The sequence below is a fragment of the Ambystoma mexicanum genome, chromosome 8, assembly GCF_040938575.1.
Source record: "Ambystoma mexicanum isolate Mex_15411 chromosome 8, UKY_AmexF1_1, whole genome shotgun sequence".
Classification (NCBI taxonomy): Eukaryota; Metazoa; Chordata; class Amphibia; order Caudata; family Ambystomatidae; genus Ambystoma; species Ambystoma mexicanum.
The window spans coordinates 896,222,043-896,238,027 of NC_090929.1; the positions used below are offsets into that span (position 1 = coordinate 896,222,043).

The window sequence follows — 15,985 nt, forward strand, 5'->3', positions numbered from 1 at the left end:
TGTGCCTCATTTCCCAAATCCCATCAAAATTGTAAACTCTTAAAAATAGTTAAAAATCATTTGTAATTCCCCTTATAAAAGGTGCACATATATTTTTAATGATTGCCAGAATCCTCAAGGGATATATTTGGTGTTGCTTCAGTTGTTCCTATAAACTGAACACTCATCTCTGTGGGGAAAGATTGTTCCTGACAGATTCCACTGGTTGTGGCCCTGTTGCCCAATGCAGGAAGTGTCTGCTGAGGTGGGAACTGTTGCATCAGTTGAGAAACTCAACACCCTGCCTTGGGGGTAGTGGAAAACAAAGCAATTAGGGCTGAGCTGTTCCTTGAAATATCTTAATGTGTTGGGTTTTTGAAATTCTTGTTGAGATCATACTCAAAGAATGTTGAACAACTTGCTGCGGGGGTGGGGGGTGGTAGTCATCGCCCGTATATATGTCTCAGGCTCAGACAAGGAGGCAAAGTTCAGAGGGACACTTCCATTATTTCCGTTCTTCATTTTCAGGCAACCGTGATAGAGACAGACATGTCAGCCAAGGGAGGATGCAAGGAACCTCAGCAGCCCCACTGCCAAGAGCCCCAGGTCCAGGGCAAGTGCCAAGAACGTAAGCAACAATATTATCAATAATGCCGACAGAGTAAATTCGCTCTTTGCACTTAAATGATTGCTATTTACAACCCAGCCCATCTGTGCCCACTTTATCGACTTTTCAAGGATGAAGGACTGAGTGGGTGTTTCATGTGATATACAGGTTACAAGGAGCTCTTTGCAGTGAGTGTTCAACCCACTGATCTATCTCACTGATTGTTTTACTTATTGACTTATTGTTCATGTGGTCCAACAATATGATTTTTTCCAATGGGTAAACATATTATATTTCCTCAATGAAAAACAGTCCATGTTTTCTTAGATCTTTTTGTGTACATGAACTCTTCACAGTGCTATTCTAATGCATCCCCTATCATAGCATTTCACCCAGCTTTAACAGTATCACCATATATAATAATGTCTAAATTCTGATTACCTATACTTACTTATACAGCATAACATGCTATTAGACTTGGCAGATCGGCACAACACCCCAGATGGCCAGAATACCTGAACACAAAAAAAGACTTTAGTATGTCAGAGGGCAGTAGATTACTTCTGTGGCTCATTTACCTCAGTCCAACAGAGCACAATTGCATACAAAAAAGGTAGCAGGCGCCCCTCTGCTCACTGTGCTTAGAGAGGCTCAGCTTCACCTCACTGATGATGCCCAACAAGGCTGAAACACGTGTATGGGGTTGCTGGTGGTACTCTTGTTCAGAGAGGAATTGCCATAGAATTTCGGTGCTGGACTGCCCATGTGGGCGGGACAAAGACTGATATGCAAATGGATATTTCCCATCTGTGAAAGGTACAGTGAGCAAAAAGTAGATGGCTGCAAACTCTCAATGTGGTTAACAACCACTGAACAGGTTATCATGCCTTGTTCTTCCGAGAGAGGGGCGCCTGCTACGTTTGTTGAATTTGTTGAAGGAACTTGGGGTTGGTCACCCTAGGTTACCAGGGGGCAACCAGACGTGGACTCCCTGCTCACTCTGCTTAGAGAGGCTCAGCTTCACCTCACTGATGATGCCCAACAAGGCTGAAACACGTGTATAGGGTTGCTGGTGGTACTCTTGTTCAGAGAGGAATTGCCATAGCATTTCGGTGCTGGACTGCCCCTGTGGGCGGGACAAAGACTGATATGCAAATGGATATTTCCCATCTGTGAAAGGTACAGTGAGCAAAAAGTAGATGGCTGCGAACTATCAATGTGGTTAACAACCACTGAACAGGTTATCATGCCTTGTTCTTCCGAGAAAGGGGCGCCTGCTACGTTTGTTGAATTAGAGCACAATTGCATACATGAGAAATACAATACATGGAGACAAATGCCCAGCAGGGGGAACTGACAATGATTTGTGATAAAAACAGCAGTGGTCCCAACTCTTTTGCAAAGTCATACAATTATTTATTTTTGTTGCATTGACACAAATATATCTAAAGCACAAGTCAGTAAAAATTAACAAGAGCCACCACTTAGTATTGCACTACCCCCTACCCGCCCCCCTGCCCTTGCCCTTTCCCCCCTCCACTGCACTTGCACAATCTTAATGTCACCTGGCCTAGTAAGATTGTTGTCTCTGTCTTCCCTCTGTCCCCCCCCTTGCCTCGTTGCGCTTTGAAACACTAGTGTATAGGCGCGTTACAAATGCCATATCATATCACATCATACTTTGCAGCATAGTTGGGGAATTTTACAAAGAGTGCTCGTGCAGGGACTCAACAACACATTTATTGAGTGCAAACGAACTTTAAAGGGAAGTATGGAAAAAACTATGTCCAAATGTCTGTCAACGTGTACATGTCAAACCCAATGTTTGCTTCTTGGTGCTAGAGCAACGGTCTGCAACCTGCAGCTCCCCAGCTTCAGCCCTAGCCAGCTTAGTCAATGGTGAGTGATCATGGGAGTCATAGCCCAACATATATGGGGAGCCAAAGGGCGCAGACCCATGCTCTGGAGACTGCAAAAGGGAAACACAGCTTCTTTATTGTATTAGGGTGCAAGGGCCTTGGTCCCAAGAGGGGTGCACAATGCAGTTAAGGACCCTCTATCAGGTCCCATAACTCAAGGCCTGGTCATAAGGGAAAGCCACGGATTAATTGTGTGTAGAAGGCTGTGCAAGAAGTGAAAACCCTATCAAATTTGCATTGACTTTGTGGGCTTATTAGTGCCAACCAATACACTGGCTCCCAAATGAAGGGGAGGTTAGTGCAGTTGGATTGGCTTGAGTAAATCACCAAGTGGTAATGCGCCCCACCCAGGGAGTTATTTCTTAAATAATAATAGTATTGCTTTCTAATATAGCACTACTTGCAGATCCCTCCAAACTCTACACTCTTTAATAACATGTGTTATAATTTCTCCATTTATAATGGTACTTGGTTAATTGACCCTGGAAGGATGAAAGGCTAAGTCTTGCTTGCATTTTCAACCTCATAAAGTTCTGGCCGCACTCATGTCAAAGATCAACATTTTACTCATGAGATGTCCACCCTTAGAATCTAATCTGAGCTTCATTTCAGTTGTGGGCTGTGACCAATGCCATGACCATCCAAAAGGATGCCTTCTGTTTGCCCACCTACGAGCCTTGTGGTGGGAACTTCAGAATTCTTCTCTGTACTTCTTGGATTACACAGCTGAATGCACCCTTCCTCACACCATGATGCCCTTGCCCTGTGGGTGAAAGCAGGCTGCCCACCTGCACTAAGAGTAATATTCAGCCACCATGGATGTTCCATCCTGTTTTGTTATTGTCCGCCTATTGCTGTTAAAAATGTTTCCAATAAATGTGATATATTAGGAAGACCTTGATTTCCAAGAAGATGTGTCGGTGCAAATTATTTTAACCTGAATAATTTGCTTTTTTTTAGCCTGTAAACCGGTGCAGCAGTGCCAGGACCAGACTCCTCAATGTATCCCAGGTGAGAGATTAAATCAGCAAAACAATCTCCTGTTCTCACCCCCTCTGCCCTCTCATCACGGAATGGACTGTGGTGAATATCCAAGGCACCTGCCATCCTACCCCCAATCGCAGACCCATCTTCATCCATAAAAACTAGAAAGGCAGACACGCTGTGTAAATCATCCTTGCTGGAACTTAAGCAATACAATGCCCCTCGTGTGTTTATCCTATATCCTTCCACACTTAAACATAACAACACATCAAATGAGAACCCACCAAGCTTATGGTAACGACTCAAAGGAAATTCTTGAGCAGGTTATGTTCCTACACACAGTGTGACTTCATTGCAGGAGAGTGCAGCATTGCATCGGCTTCTTGGGTCTCTGGTGGTGTGGCGAAGGAAGGAGGCTGACTAAAGGGGGAGGCTAAGGAAGAGACCAGGATCCTGGGTATTTTTCTTTTCGTCCCAGGATGTCTATGCATTCCACTTATGGTCTTATGCGCCACATGTATTGCTGGTCAATACAGTCATATGGAAAATGGGCACTGAGTGGCCACACACAGCATAACACTGTTGCATGGCCCTATCAGCAGCGGGATCCATTTCCACGAAGGGCTCAGAATGACATAGTCACTCAGACCCTTAGGTGAAATATATCCTCATTGTTGATATTTACTCATCTACAAGTGTATATATGCTATTTAACCCAACCACCACGTCTTCTCACTTGTCCTTTCTGCTTACCATGCTCGGTAGCTCTATGCTGACCAAACACACCCTTTAAGAGAGATGTGTTATTTTATAATAGAAAACTATTAGCAACCTGTGAGTCCAATAATATGGCTTCATGCAGCATAATGTATATCCTGAGCATGCTGCTACCAGCCCACGTTAGCAAATAATTTACTGAGATTATATTTGCAAAAATGAATGGAACATGGCTTCCAACAAATTACTGTTACTATGTAAATTACGAGAAATCTTTCTGCCACCTGTAGATAAATACAGAAATCCGGAAAAAAAAGTGTCCAGAGAGCAAAACTGAGTTGCTTCCAAATTGTATCCGTTTTTATTTAATCATGATACAGAAATTTGAAAAGTAGTCAATTAATGACACAATACTTTAAAGAACATATTATTACATATTTTTTTTTTTTTTGATGGTTTTAGTTTGGTGTCAAACTTTTCCATCATTTTAATTCGTAAAAGAATGAGAGAAAGCGTATATGGCCAAGTAGCTGGAGATATAGACATCAGAGGCAAGAGGCAAAGGAACTGCGGAAGGTCGTTGCTTTTTAAGATTTCTTTTTCGTGAGGACAAGGATATTTTGTAGGTAGAGAGATACTGTATATGTATGTTTGTTGTTCTTTCCGCTGAGAATTGTCGCCCATCTTTTATCTGTAGTCATTCGTTGGGATCGAATGTCAAAATATCCCCCAAATTTTTCCCGTTGGATGGCAAGAGAGGGGCATTCCATCACGAGATGGAATATGGTTTCTGGTACCGTCTTAAGTTTACAGAACCGACAGTGATTTTGGTCTTTTGGGATTTGTCTTGTTTCAGCTAAATAGTCATTCGTCGGTAAAATATTTAGCCGAAGTCGTAAAAAAGTTGCTCTGATCTTTGGGTCAGGAAACTTCAACAGGTATTGCTGTGGTTCATGAAGTTTTCTGTTGTCTACGTTACAGTGCAGCGTCCGTTTATAGCTGTTTTTCTGTTCAATGGTTTGAATCCAATCATTCTGGAGAAGTTTGATTTTGGCATGTTGCGGCCGGTTGAGTAAAAGTTCTTCGGAGATCTCTTCTTTCTCCATTTCTTTGTTGATTAATCTTTTCCAATTTTCTAAGATTGTATTGTTTAGAGCGTTGCGATTGGTTTTCAAAATTTGAATTGCAGGAGTGATATCGTCCGCTATTATTTTCCGATAGAGGTCCATTCTTTTCCATCGTACCATGGATCCGATGGATTGGGTTGCTATCTCATAGCGGATTCTGGGCATGGGATATGATTGAGGAAAATTTAAGATCTTGCGCCAAAATATTGCCTCAAGTTTTACCCAGTTTACATGTTCGGTATTCAACATAGTTTCAGATCCATATGTTATTATGGGAACGTATTTTTGCCTGTAGTACATAATGATCGGTTTATATGAGAATTTTCCATATTTTTTGTGCAGGATGCACCCCTGACGCGCCAATGCTTGGGCTTTCTGTTCTATTTTGTCCAGCCAGTCCGCTTCTGTTTTTGATTGATTGAGCGTAATCCCTAGATATCTAAATGTTGTGACATTTTCTATTCTTATTCCATTAATGTTGAAGTTCGGTTGGTATTTTGATGTTGTTTGTGGTTTCGTCAGCAGCATGGTCTTTGTCTTCGCAATATTGATGACTAAGTCATTTTGTTTCATGTAGTTGCTTAGTGCTGTAAGCGAAAGTTGTAGTCCAGATGGGGTTCTATCGAGCAAAACGATGTCATCTGCATAGGCCATTATCGGGACCGGTATCGAGTTTATTTTAGGGGGATTTTTTGGGGATTTGCCAGATGTTGATCAATGTCTGACGTGAAAAGGTTGTAAAGCGTCGCTGCCAGAGGGCATCCTTGTTTTAGGCCGTTCCTTGTCACGATGGAAGCAGATGTCTGTCCTTGTTTTGAGAGTCTGACTTTTATTGAAGTGTCAGAATACAGAAGGATGATGGGTTCGAGAATGTTCGCTGGGCATTTCCATGCATACAATTTTGCCCATAGCTTGTGTCGAGGTATAGCATCAAAAGCCATCTTTAAATCAATGAATGCCGTGTAGATCATGCTCTTGTTATTTATGGCTTCATGTTTGATTAAGTGCAGTAGTAGAAGATTTATATTGGTCCCCACGTTGCGCGTGAAACCTGTTTGACGCGGGGAGAAGCGTCCATTGGTGGTGGCCCATGCAGTGAGCTGCCTTAAGAGAGCTGTTGCAAAGATTTTTCCCAAGGGGTCCAGTAGAGCAATTGGACGAAAGTTCTCCGGGAGGTTGCGTGGTCCTTGTTTATGTATCGGAACTATTGTTGCTGTTCTCCAAGTGGTTGGGATTCGATTAGTTTTGTTTATGATATCCAGGATCTGTATCATGAACTGTGCCCATGCTGTGGGATTTTGTTTAAGGACGGCGTTCGAAAGGCAGTCCGGTCCTGGGGCTCTTGATGAATTGAGACTTTTTATCATGTGTAGGAAGTCTTCTTGGGAAGTGTGTATTGTCCATTTTGTACTTCTTTGATTCGGTATTTCTTCTGGATAAGTGTGCTGTGTTCCGTACAGGGTCGAGAAATGAGTAATCCATGTCTGTTGTGGTACATTAGCTGTGAGCTTATGTTGTTTCAAATGGTTTCCATTCAATAGGTTCCATAGTTCACGTGTGTTGTTGGTCTTTAGAGTCTTCATTATTGATTCTGCATCCATCTGGAGTAGTATCGATTGATGTGATTTCCTCCAGTTGTTGTAAGCTTGTTTTAGTCTTGCGATCTTTATCCGGTTTTCTGTTGTTTTGTTTTTGTTGAGTTGTCTTCTTTGTTTGGCCAATTCTTTTTTTTTTTCTGCTATTTCCCGGTTATAGATGTGTGCGTGTGAAGTTTGAGGGGAGTTTTTTGCTGTTTGTTGAAAGGGAAGAAGAAGCCACCCGTAATTCAGTTTTTCCAATTCTGGTTTTGATGAGTCCTCGAATTTCCTTGGAAGAAGTGATATCGCTGATTGTGATATGCGTAGTCTTGTTGCTGAACTTGCAAGTTCTAGTATTGTCGCCTCCGGTGGTACTGGTTCATTCGTCATTAGCTGTGAGGTGACGGTTAGCATGTTGTGGTCACTATTTTCGGAGGTTATCGTTTTAGCTACCTTGACAGATTCTTGCAGCGTTTGTGAAAGAAATATGTAGTCGATGGTCGCTTCTGATTGTCCTCTGGTCCATGTTGGGACAAAGGGAGTCGAGTTATCTTTTGCATGATTTAATAGTATCAGATTTCGTGTTGTTATTTCTTTCATCCATGTTGCTGCTTTAGGAGTTAGTTGGTCCAGCGTGCGTGGAATACCATTTGATGTCATTAGATTTATGTTGAGATCACCGCACAATATTAATTCGATGTATTGATAACTCTGAAGTAGATTGTCTATAGTCATGAATACGCCGTCCATGAATGCCTCATTTGTGATGGCCGCAGGATTCCAGTAGAGGTTCAGGATGGCGATTTTTGTTTCGTGACTACTTTTTTGTTGTTTATCTGATGTAGTTGCTATTATGGTCAATTGAATCCAGGGGTTTATATTTTCATTTGTTAGCACTTTCCATTTCGGAGTTATTTTGATAAGTGTGAGTAGTCCTGATGCGGGTCTGCCTTGTTGTTTTTTTAAGGCAGGGTTTAAGAATGCGAGAAAACCGTCGCAAGCTGGCGTATCAATGATCCAGGTCTCTTGTAGGCAAATGATTAGATAATTCTCGAGATTAGAACAGGGTTGGGTGTATAAGTGCAGGTTTCCTCTTGTGTTCCATGAACAAAGTGACCATGTTATGCTTGTATTGATTGGTTGTTATGAATAGGAGTAGCTTGAACTTCTTGAGTATATGGTTTCTGACCTTGACGTTTCTAGGTCGTAAATTCTTTTGATTGGTTGTTCTTGGTTGGTTGCTCTTACCGCTATTGACGGAGAGTTCCACTTTGAAATCTTCGTTACTTGATTGTTGCTACAGGTATAGTTCTGTTTTCTCTCAGCATTGTTTCTTGACATTGTAGTAGGCCAACAGTTGAAGCCAAGTTTGAGAAGGTGTTCACGTTTTGATATAATTAAATCCTGGTCTTCTGGATCAGATAATTCTGTGACAATTTTGTCCAGATGTTTATCGTCCTTAAAGGTGATCAAATCGAGCTTATTGATTGTGATATGTTTTAGTTGTGGTATTGCTCCAAAAATACGGAGAATATTTGTTCTATTCAGTATTAGAGGTTTTGATCTTTTTATTTGGTTTTCGATATGAATTTGATAGATTTGGTTTTGTTCTAGTAGATTTATGAAAGATAGCGAGGTGCATTCGCTTGTAGACATGTTTTGTGATTCAAAGGAGTCGTCTGTAATTTTGTCATAAAGGTCTGTTGATGAAATGGTGGAACTGGGGCTGTTGAGGGACGTATTTGCGACATCTTGTGGTGATTGATTGGCAACGTGTTCATACTGGTGTAAAGATTGCGGTTCACGGTTATTTAAGTACTCGTCAAGTATTATGTAGCTTGATGACGTTGTGGGACATGTGGCTGGTGATGTGTCGTCTGTTTCCTGATCTTCATGAGTTGAGCAATTTAATAGTTCTTCGTCGTGAGGAGGAGATTGTGACAGGAATTGTAACGGTATGGTGCTTGAGGTAGGTGGAGTATGATGTTGTAGCGTCGTGGATGTTGGAGCTGGAAGTCTTATTTGAGTCGCTGATGTTAAGTGGCACTGTCTCGTTGTCTTCTCTTTTACGTCTTGTACGAGTTGTCCGTTGTTTTTTATAGTTCTTAGGAAGGCTCTAGATCCTGTTTGTCTTTTCTTGGGAGGTTTTGTCTGTCCAGGTTTTGGAGTGATATTTGGTTTTTCTTTTGAGAAAATCTTGAAGTGTTCTGTTTTAGTTGCCTGCAGTGTGTTATGATCTTGTGTATCCGAGTAAGAGCAGGCTGCTGGCGTTGATGGTTGTTGTACAGTGTTTTCTGCAGAAAGTTCTGATTGTGTGGTTAGTTGTTGAACATTTGAACATTGTGGTAGGAAGGGTTGAGTAATCTTCAAGGCTGGTTTTTGATTTAATTGATGTTGTTGTTGTATTTTGAGCAGATTCAATAGTTCTTTATTTAGGTTTGTTTTTTCTTGTTGGTCACATCTAGCCATTTCTGCTAGACGTTGTTGCCAGCGGTTTGATTGCTCTGCTTCTGAATTGAGACGAACCACCGTTGTGTTCAAAATTTTTTCAATGTAAATCTGTTTAGAATGGATCATTGCTAATAAGGTTCCTTGGTCTTTAATATTATCATTCATTGTTTCATGTAGCTTGATGAACGGTATCATGGTTTGCGCTAGTACTGCGATCATCATGTTTTGCAAGTCCAGCATAGTGGTGGGAATTCTTGGGTTAGTGTTTTCATGTTGTTCAAGTTTGAGATCCGTTAAGGCAGGGGATTTCTGTTCTGTGAAGTTTGTTAAGTGCGATGGGGGATCGTTTTTGTTGAAGTTATCTGGTGTGTAAAAAGAGTTATCTGTGTCATAGGTAAAGCAGTTTGGGATGGGATGTCCCAGTTGGTGTCTCATAGCGTGTTCTGTCTTGATAATTCTTTTTCCAGGCTCCTGAAATAAACACAGGGTTGATGTCATCCGAGATGGATGTGATCCTTTGTTTGTACTAAGAGGTTCCTTTCGTTTGTCGATGCTTGACATAATAGATTCAATTTCAGTTATGTCCATTGATAGTCTTTTTGCTTTTAGTAGTTCTTGATTGTTTATGGATTCTATTGTCTGAGGAAGTTTGAGTGGGTTATGGGTTTTCAGCCATGCGATTTTGGCTAGTCTTGCCTTTTCTTTCTTTGTTTGGTGTTGTGTGTGGTTTGCTGCATCTTGTGGTAAATTTGGAGTTTGTAGCTCATCTACCAGCGGTTTGATAGGATCGTGAGTATTGGATCTTGTTTCTTTGGGATATAGTTGTTCTTCGTTGTTTGGGTAGGTTCTAGATGGGCTAAGATTATTTAATTTTCCGTTGATCGTATGCTGTAGTGTGTCGGTTACTGTCTCGCATTGTGATGTATGGGTACGTGGTTCTTCCGTCGGTGGTTTGATGAGATCGTGCGTGATAGATCCTGGATCATTAGGAGGCAGGTGTTCTTCATTCTGGTGGTAGATAATAATAATAATAATAATAATAATAATAATAATAATAATAATAATAATATGGCATTTATATATAGCGCTGCGAACCCTCAGGTATCTGAGCGCTGCTTATTATTACCCACGGTGTGTGGTGCTCATTTATCGACCTCGGAAGGATGAAAGGCTGAGTTTGGCCCTGCCGGGATTCGAACCTGCGATAGCAGGCTCTGCACGGGTGTCAAAGCGAGCGCTCTACTCGCTGTGCCACTTGACCGATACCGGTGAACTTAATGGCAAGATCCGTTATGTCGTTGTTTTCAGTTATATTTTGTTGAGGTTCACTGGGTCTTTGTCGCTCGGGTTGGTTGTCTATTGTGGGGCATCCAAGTTTGATGTCTTCTATTGGGCCTTGTGTAGTTTCTCCTGGTATTTGTGAGCTTTCAATAGCTCGTTGGTGCTCATACGGTTGAGGTATTGTCAGATTCGCTTTTTGTCTTTCTTCTATTACGGATGGTTTTGGTTTTCTGGGTGATGTGGGGGAATCCTGATTTCGGTGGTGCTGGATGTTGAATGGGAATTTTTCCAGGACAATTTGCGGATTTACAGTTTTCTGTTTTTCTTCGATGGTGTTCACGCAAAATTTTCCCCTTATGTATTCAACTATTTCAGAGTTATTGTTTAGATAGGTTTGAGTATTAGGTGTGCTTTGAGGAACTGGGCAGTCATTTCCTTGATCTTTAATGTCACTTTCAGATGCAGAAGAGTTATCAGAGATATGGTGGTACTCAGTATCATTGACCATTTTCTGTATGTGTTGATTCGATTTGATGTTTGGTAGTTGTCTTCGCAAGAGTGATTGCTCCAGGGTGAGTTGTGATGAGTCTTGGGTGATAGGGGCTGCTGTATTGAGTTTTGTTCTCAATCTCGTTTTCGGTCGTGCAGTTGGAGGTTGCTTGGTTCTGTTTGTCGACATTGTCTCTCAGGGGTTGTTTTTTTTTAAAAAAAATTTTTTTGTCACCCGTCCTCTGTATGTATCTTCTGATTATAGTGACTACTGGTGAAATCCAGAGGAGGGTTCTTTGCGGTCTCTCACTGATGTATAATACTTGTCTCTTCCGATTTAAGAATCTACTAGTGAGATCCAAGGAAGAGTTCCTTTCGGTCTCTCACTGCTAGATGATCAAGTAAAATAAACCGTACGGGCTCTTGAAATATGGCTGTCTTTCTCGTGGTGGAGTTCAAATAGCGTGGTCTGTATCTCTTTGGCTCATTGTGTTGGGGTCCGAGATAGGGTCCGTTGGTAAAGCAGATGGGCGAATGATCGCTCAGCGTTTTTCTCTTTTGCTCGTTTGATAGTATCACAATAATCAAAACGCAGTTGTCAGATTAGTGTAGAATAAAAGATAATAGTGATTAAGGTCTCTAAAATCATGTATTAATTCACAGTTTGTCCGGCCAGAGGGTAAGGAACGCCCGACAGCTTAGGGAGCTGCCAGAGTCCGTCTCTCCCCCCTTACCCTTATGGCAGTGAAAAGGTTATGTGGCTACCTCTGAACTGGAGTGCACACTGCACACGAACACAACGAAAACAGCAAAACAGCGTCTCCAGCCCTTACTGCCTCCAGGGCTTAACGCCGCAAGGGTGGATATGCCGGCAATTAATGCTGGGTAAAAGTCACGTGACCGCTCACGTGTGCGCGATGGGCCCCGCCTCCTCCAGGAAGCCGGGAAAGCAGCCGGAGCTCGCGCTGCAGTAAGAGCAATTCCAAAAGCTTCGTTCGTGAAGCGCAGCCTCCAGAGAGTAAAACACACGCCGCTCGGGCGGATATGCCGGCAATTAATGCTGGGTAAAAGTCACGTGACCGCTCACGTGTGCGCGATGGGCCCCGCCTCCTCCAGGAAGCCGGGAAAGCAGCCGGAGCTCACGCTGCAGTAAGAGCAATTCCAAAAGCTTCGTTCGTGAAGCGCAGCCTCCAGAGAGTAAAACACACCATTATTACATATTACATTATTACATATCACAACAGCAAGGGTAAATATTACACATGGCTAAAATTAGTCCATCATCAAGACCATTCATAGTGCAGCATTCAAACCATACAACATTCAACGTGACATTCATCCAAACAGCAATAGCTAAAAATGACAAAATTGATTCATAATTGGGAGTGAGCACAATCCTCTCATCCCATCTAGTTATTTTAATATATTTTTTGTTTTTTAGAAGTAGAAAAACATACAATAGAAATGATTAAAACAATCTATCATAAGGGTGGATCTAGCATAAGGGCGGATCTAAGGGTGAAAATGTAGTGTAGATCATATCCCTGGGAAATGGAGATGTGTTTTTTTACAGTAGAGAACTATTAGCAACCTGTGAGTCCAATAATATGGCTTTATCCAGCATAATGTATATCCTGTGCATGCTGCTACCAGCCCACGTTAGCGAATAACTTACTGAGTTTATACTTGCAAAAATGAATGGAACATAGCTTCCAACATATTACTGTTACTATGTAAATTCCGAGAAATATTTCAGCCACCTGTAGATAAATATGGATATTGCGTTGCTTAACTATGAAATAACAGACTGCTATGCCGGCTCCTACTGGCTGCCCCATTCTGTCCACCTGTCTGAACATGTTAGTTGATATCTCTTCTTTTGTAAGATGTGTATATTCATGCATGAGCAGGGATCCAACCAACATCACAGCACGCTGTGACCTGCAGAAACAAATAGACACAAACAAAACCATCTGTGACCCAGTGCAAATATAACATCTCATAATCTTATAAAAAAAGGAATATAGTTGAGAATAGAAACTGTTCATTGTTTGAAAAGGGACTTTTTGATGTTCACGTATCTGCCTGTTAACCACGGGTCTCTTCAGCGGGCATGCACTCACTCAAACAGCAAAAGGCTGAACTTTACATTTAATATCATTTCCTTTCTTTCATTTCACACTAACTAGGCTTGCTCTAAGCAAGCCTTCTCATCCCTGGAAGCACCTGGAGATAACATCCTCTGCCAAAGATCAAAAAGGGGGCCGTATAGTAGGGAAGCCTATGTCTCAATCCCAGAATTTCAGGAAGTAGTGTTTTCACAATGACACTATACTGGCCTTCCTCCCTGGAAACATACTGCAATGTATGATCAGTGCATTGAGTCGAGAAGCCAGTATGTGCCAAAGCATGAAAATGCCTGCATATCTTTGGAAGGGCATTTTTATAAATGTCTCATTTTACAGGTGAAAATAAACCACAAATAATTTGAGATTGTAGTTAAAAAAGCTTATGAAGCAGTGAAACCTAAACAACACCAAACATCTAGAACCGCATTTTAAGGCGTTCCACTCTAGTACAGACCTGAAACTCTGGATGTTAAAACAGTGCTTAAAAGGCTTGGGGGAAATGTCCACTCTGGCAGAAAATGTCCCTAAAAAAGGGCATTCTTTGTGTTCACAGCATCAGGAAAATAGACTCAACTTCTGGCTCCTAAAGTATTGTATTCAAGACCTTTTGAAGTGCAGTCTTCTTCTACTATTTATTTATTTAAACACGTCCAAAACAGTATTTGTCTCTCTGACCCAAGAATGCTCTGCTTGATTTTCTCTTTGTCAAGCACTGCTGTACTTATTGGTGTTAGCTTCATTTGCTCTTCCATTTATATTGTACTGTTGTTCATGTTTGAAAAGCGCATTGGATAAAGGTGTTCTATAAGTACTATGCATAAATAAATAAATACCAATGAGGTAAATAATATATAAGGCGCTACATCTCTTATTAGAACAGAACAGACGAAAGTCACAGAAACCCATGTTTTTAGTAACTGCTCTGTGGAACTTTTCAATATCTTCTTTAAATTGAGAAATGTTCCAACCTTTCTTCATGCACACAATTGTAATCAGAAAACGTAATTTCCTACTGAAAACACCATTTACATATATGCATTCACTTGCTGCAACATAGTCAACAATTCGAGAGTGTGGCAATGGCCTGAAGGAGTGTGTGGGTTTTGGCATCAGTGAAGTGTGTGTGCATATACCTAACAAGACAGTGCAGTGTACTGCCCAATTTGGAAAGCAAAACCCTTCATGGTCTCACGTACTCTAGCACTGGATCAAATAATTGATAAATTTTCTGTGTGCCCACGCAAACTACTGACATCTTAAACACTGAACACAGTATGAAAGTATTTTTACAAATGTATTTTGAGCATTGACATATTTTGATTTCCCCAAAAATGTGTGTTCTATTGTGTTCTATTGTGATCTGTGCACGGAAATGTCATGTTATTTGATATTTATACTGTGCCCATCACCACCATAGTGATCTTACGGCACCTGACCTTGTTCTAGAGGAGGTGTATTGTGACCTTGCCAGCTTGTTACCAGACCATGGTCCTTCGATATGAAATGAGGAGGGTTGAGGGGAAGGGAAGCTGATAGGACATGGGGATTAGCCAGTAGGCAAATGATTCACAAGATGAGGAGGAGAGATCATGTTTGTGGCAGCTGGGATGTGTGTTTCTGAACTGTGTGATTAGCTATTGGCAGGCTTTAGAGAAAATGCCAGGCAAGTGCAGCTCGCTTTAATAACAAGGCTTAACTGTGATGGCAGTATCTAGACCAGACAGTGCTTGGCACGAGATATGATTGGTTTGTGATTGAGTGATGGACTGAGATGTGCTCAAGCAGAAAGCAAAATCAGATTTAGTAAAATGAATCAGTGATGAGAATTACTGTTGAAGTGGGTCTGGATCAAGAAACTGCATTTATAATTGCAAAGACATAAGATCATACTTTTGCTTCCTCAGTACATCTATATCTCCCAGCTGCCACCAACTCTTTGATAACACTATTCTTCTCATTCTTGCCACACAGAGCCATGCCCACCTCCATGTCAAGACCAGCAGTCGGTAAAAGGTGCTAAGAAGTGTTAATTGCACTTGGGAAGGACCAGTTCTCTTGCATTCTGGCTCAGGAAGAAGAATCCCCAATTCTACAAGTTGTGATGAAAACCAGAAAAGTTCTTCATTATTAAATATTGCACTTCTTATTTCAGAAGAGATAAAACCTGATGACTGGGGTCACTCCTGTAATACAGGGGCACTGCTGCATTAGATATGAACCTGTTGTCTTACCTATAATAAATGCACCCTGAAATCTAAAGAACCTGGTGTCTGTCACTCTGCTTCATTCCTAGCAATAGCTGCAAAACTGAGGAAATGATTGGAAAAGACTCAGTGGGGCCTGTGAGGCCCCCCCTTATCTCTATAGAGAAGCAAGATGTGGTAAAAGACTATCATCAAAAATATAATGAAATATGTCTACAAATAAAACACTCTCCCCCGCAGCGAGAGTACTGTAGCAAAGATGCACATGCCAAGTGTAGAACACACAACCTGAGATGTGTAATAATTATAATATTTAATAATAGGACCAATTTTAATGATAGAAACTATACTATTAACATCAATAATAATGATGAATATGATTCGGTTTATCAGTATTAATACCATTATTCCTGTTGCAAAGGTATTTGATGGATTGTTTGCAAGGTTATTGGGTTTGGACCAAAAACACATACATAAGCAAATATGATTACACAGGAGACAAAGAAGAGTATGTAGAGGGA

General features: G+C 41.3%; 1 long non-coding RNA gene across 1 annotated transcript; it reads left to right on the forward strand.

Moving 5' to 3' along the window:
• The first annotated feature begins 447 nt into the window (after positions 1 to 447).
• LOC138472545 (uncharacterized) lies at positions 448 to 15,522 on the forward strand. Its single transcript, XR_011268633.1, has 3 exons — positions 448 to 607; positions 3,466 to 3,516; positions 15,232 to 15,522. It is a non-coding gene; the product is annotated as an uncharacterized lncRNA (long non-coding RNA).
• Positions 15,523 to 15,985: the final 463 nt, after the last annotated feature.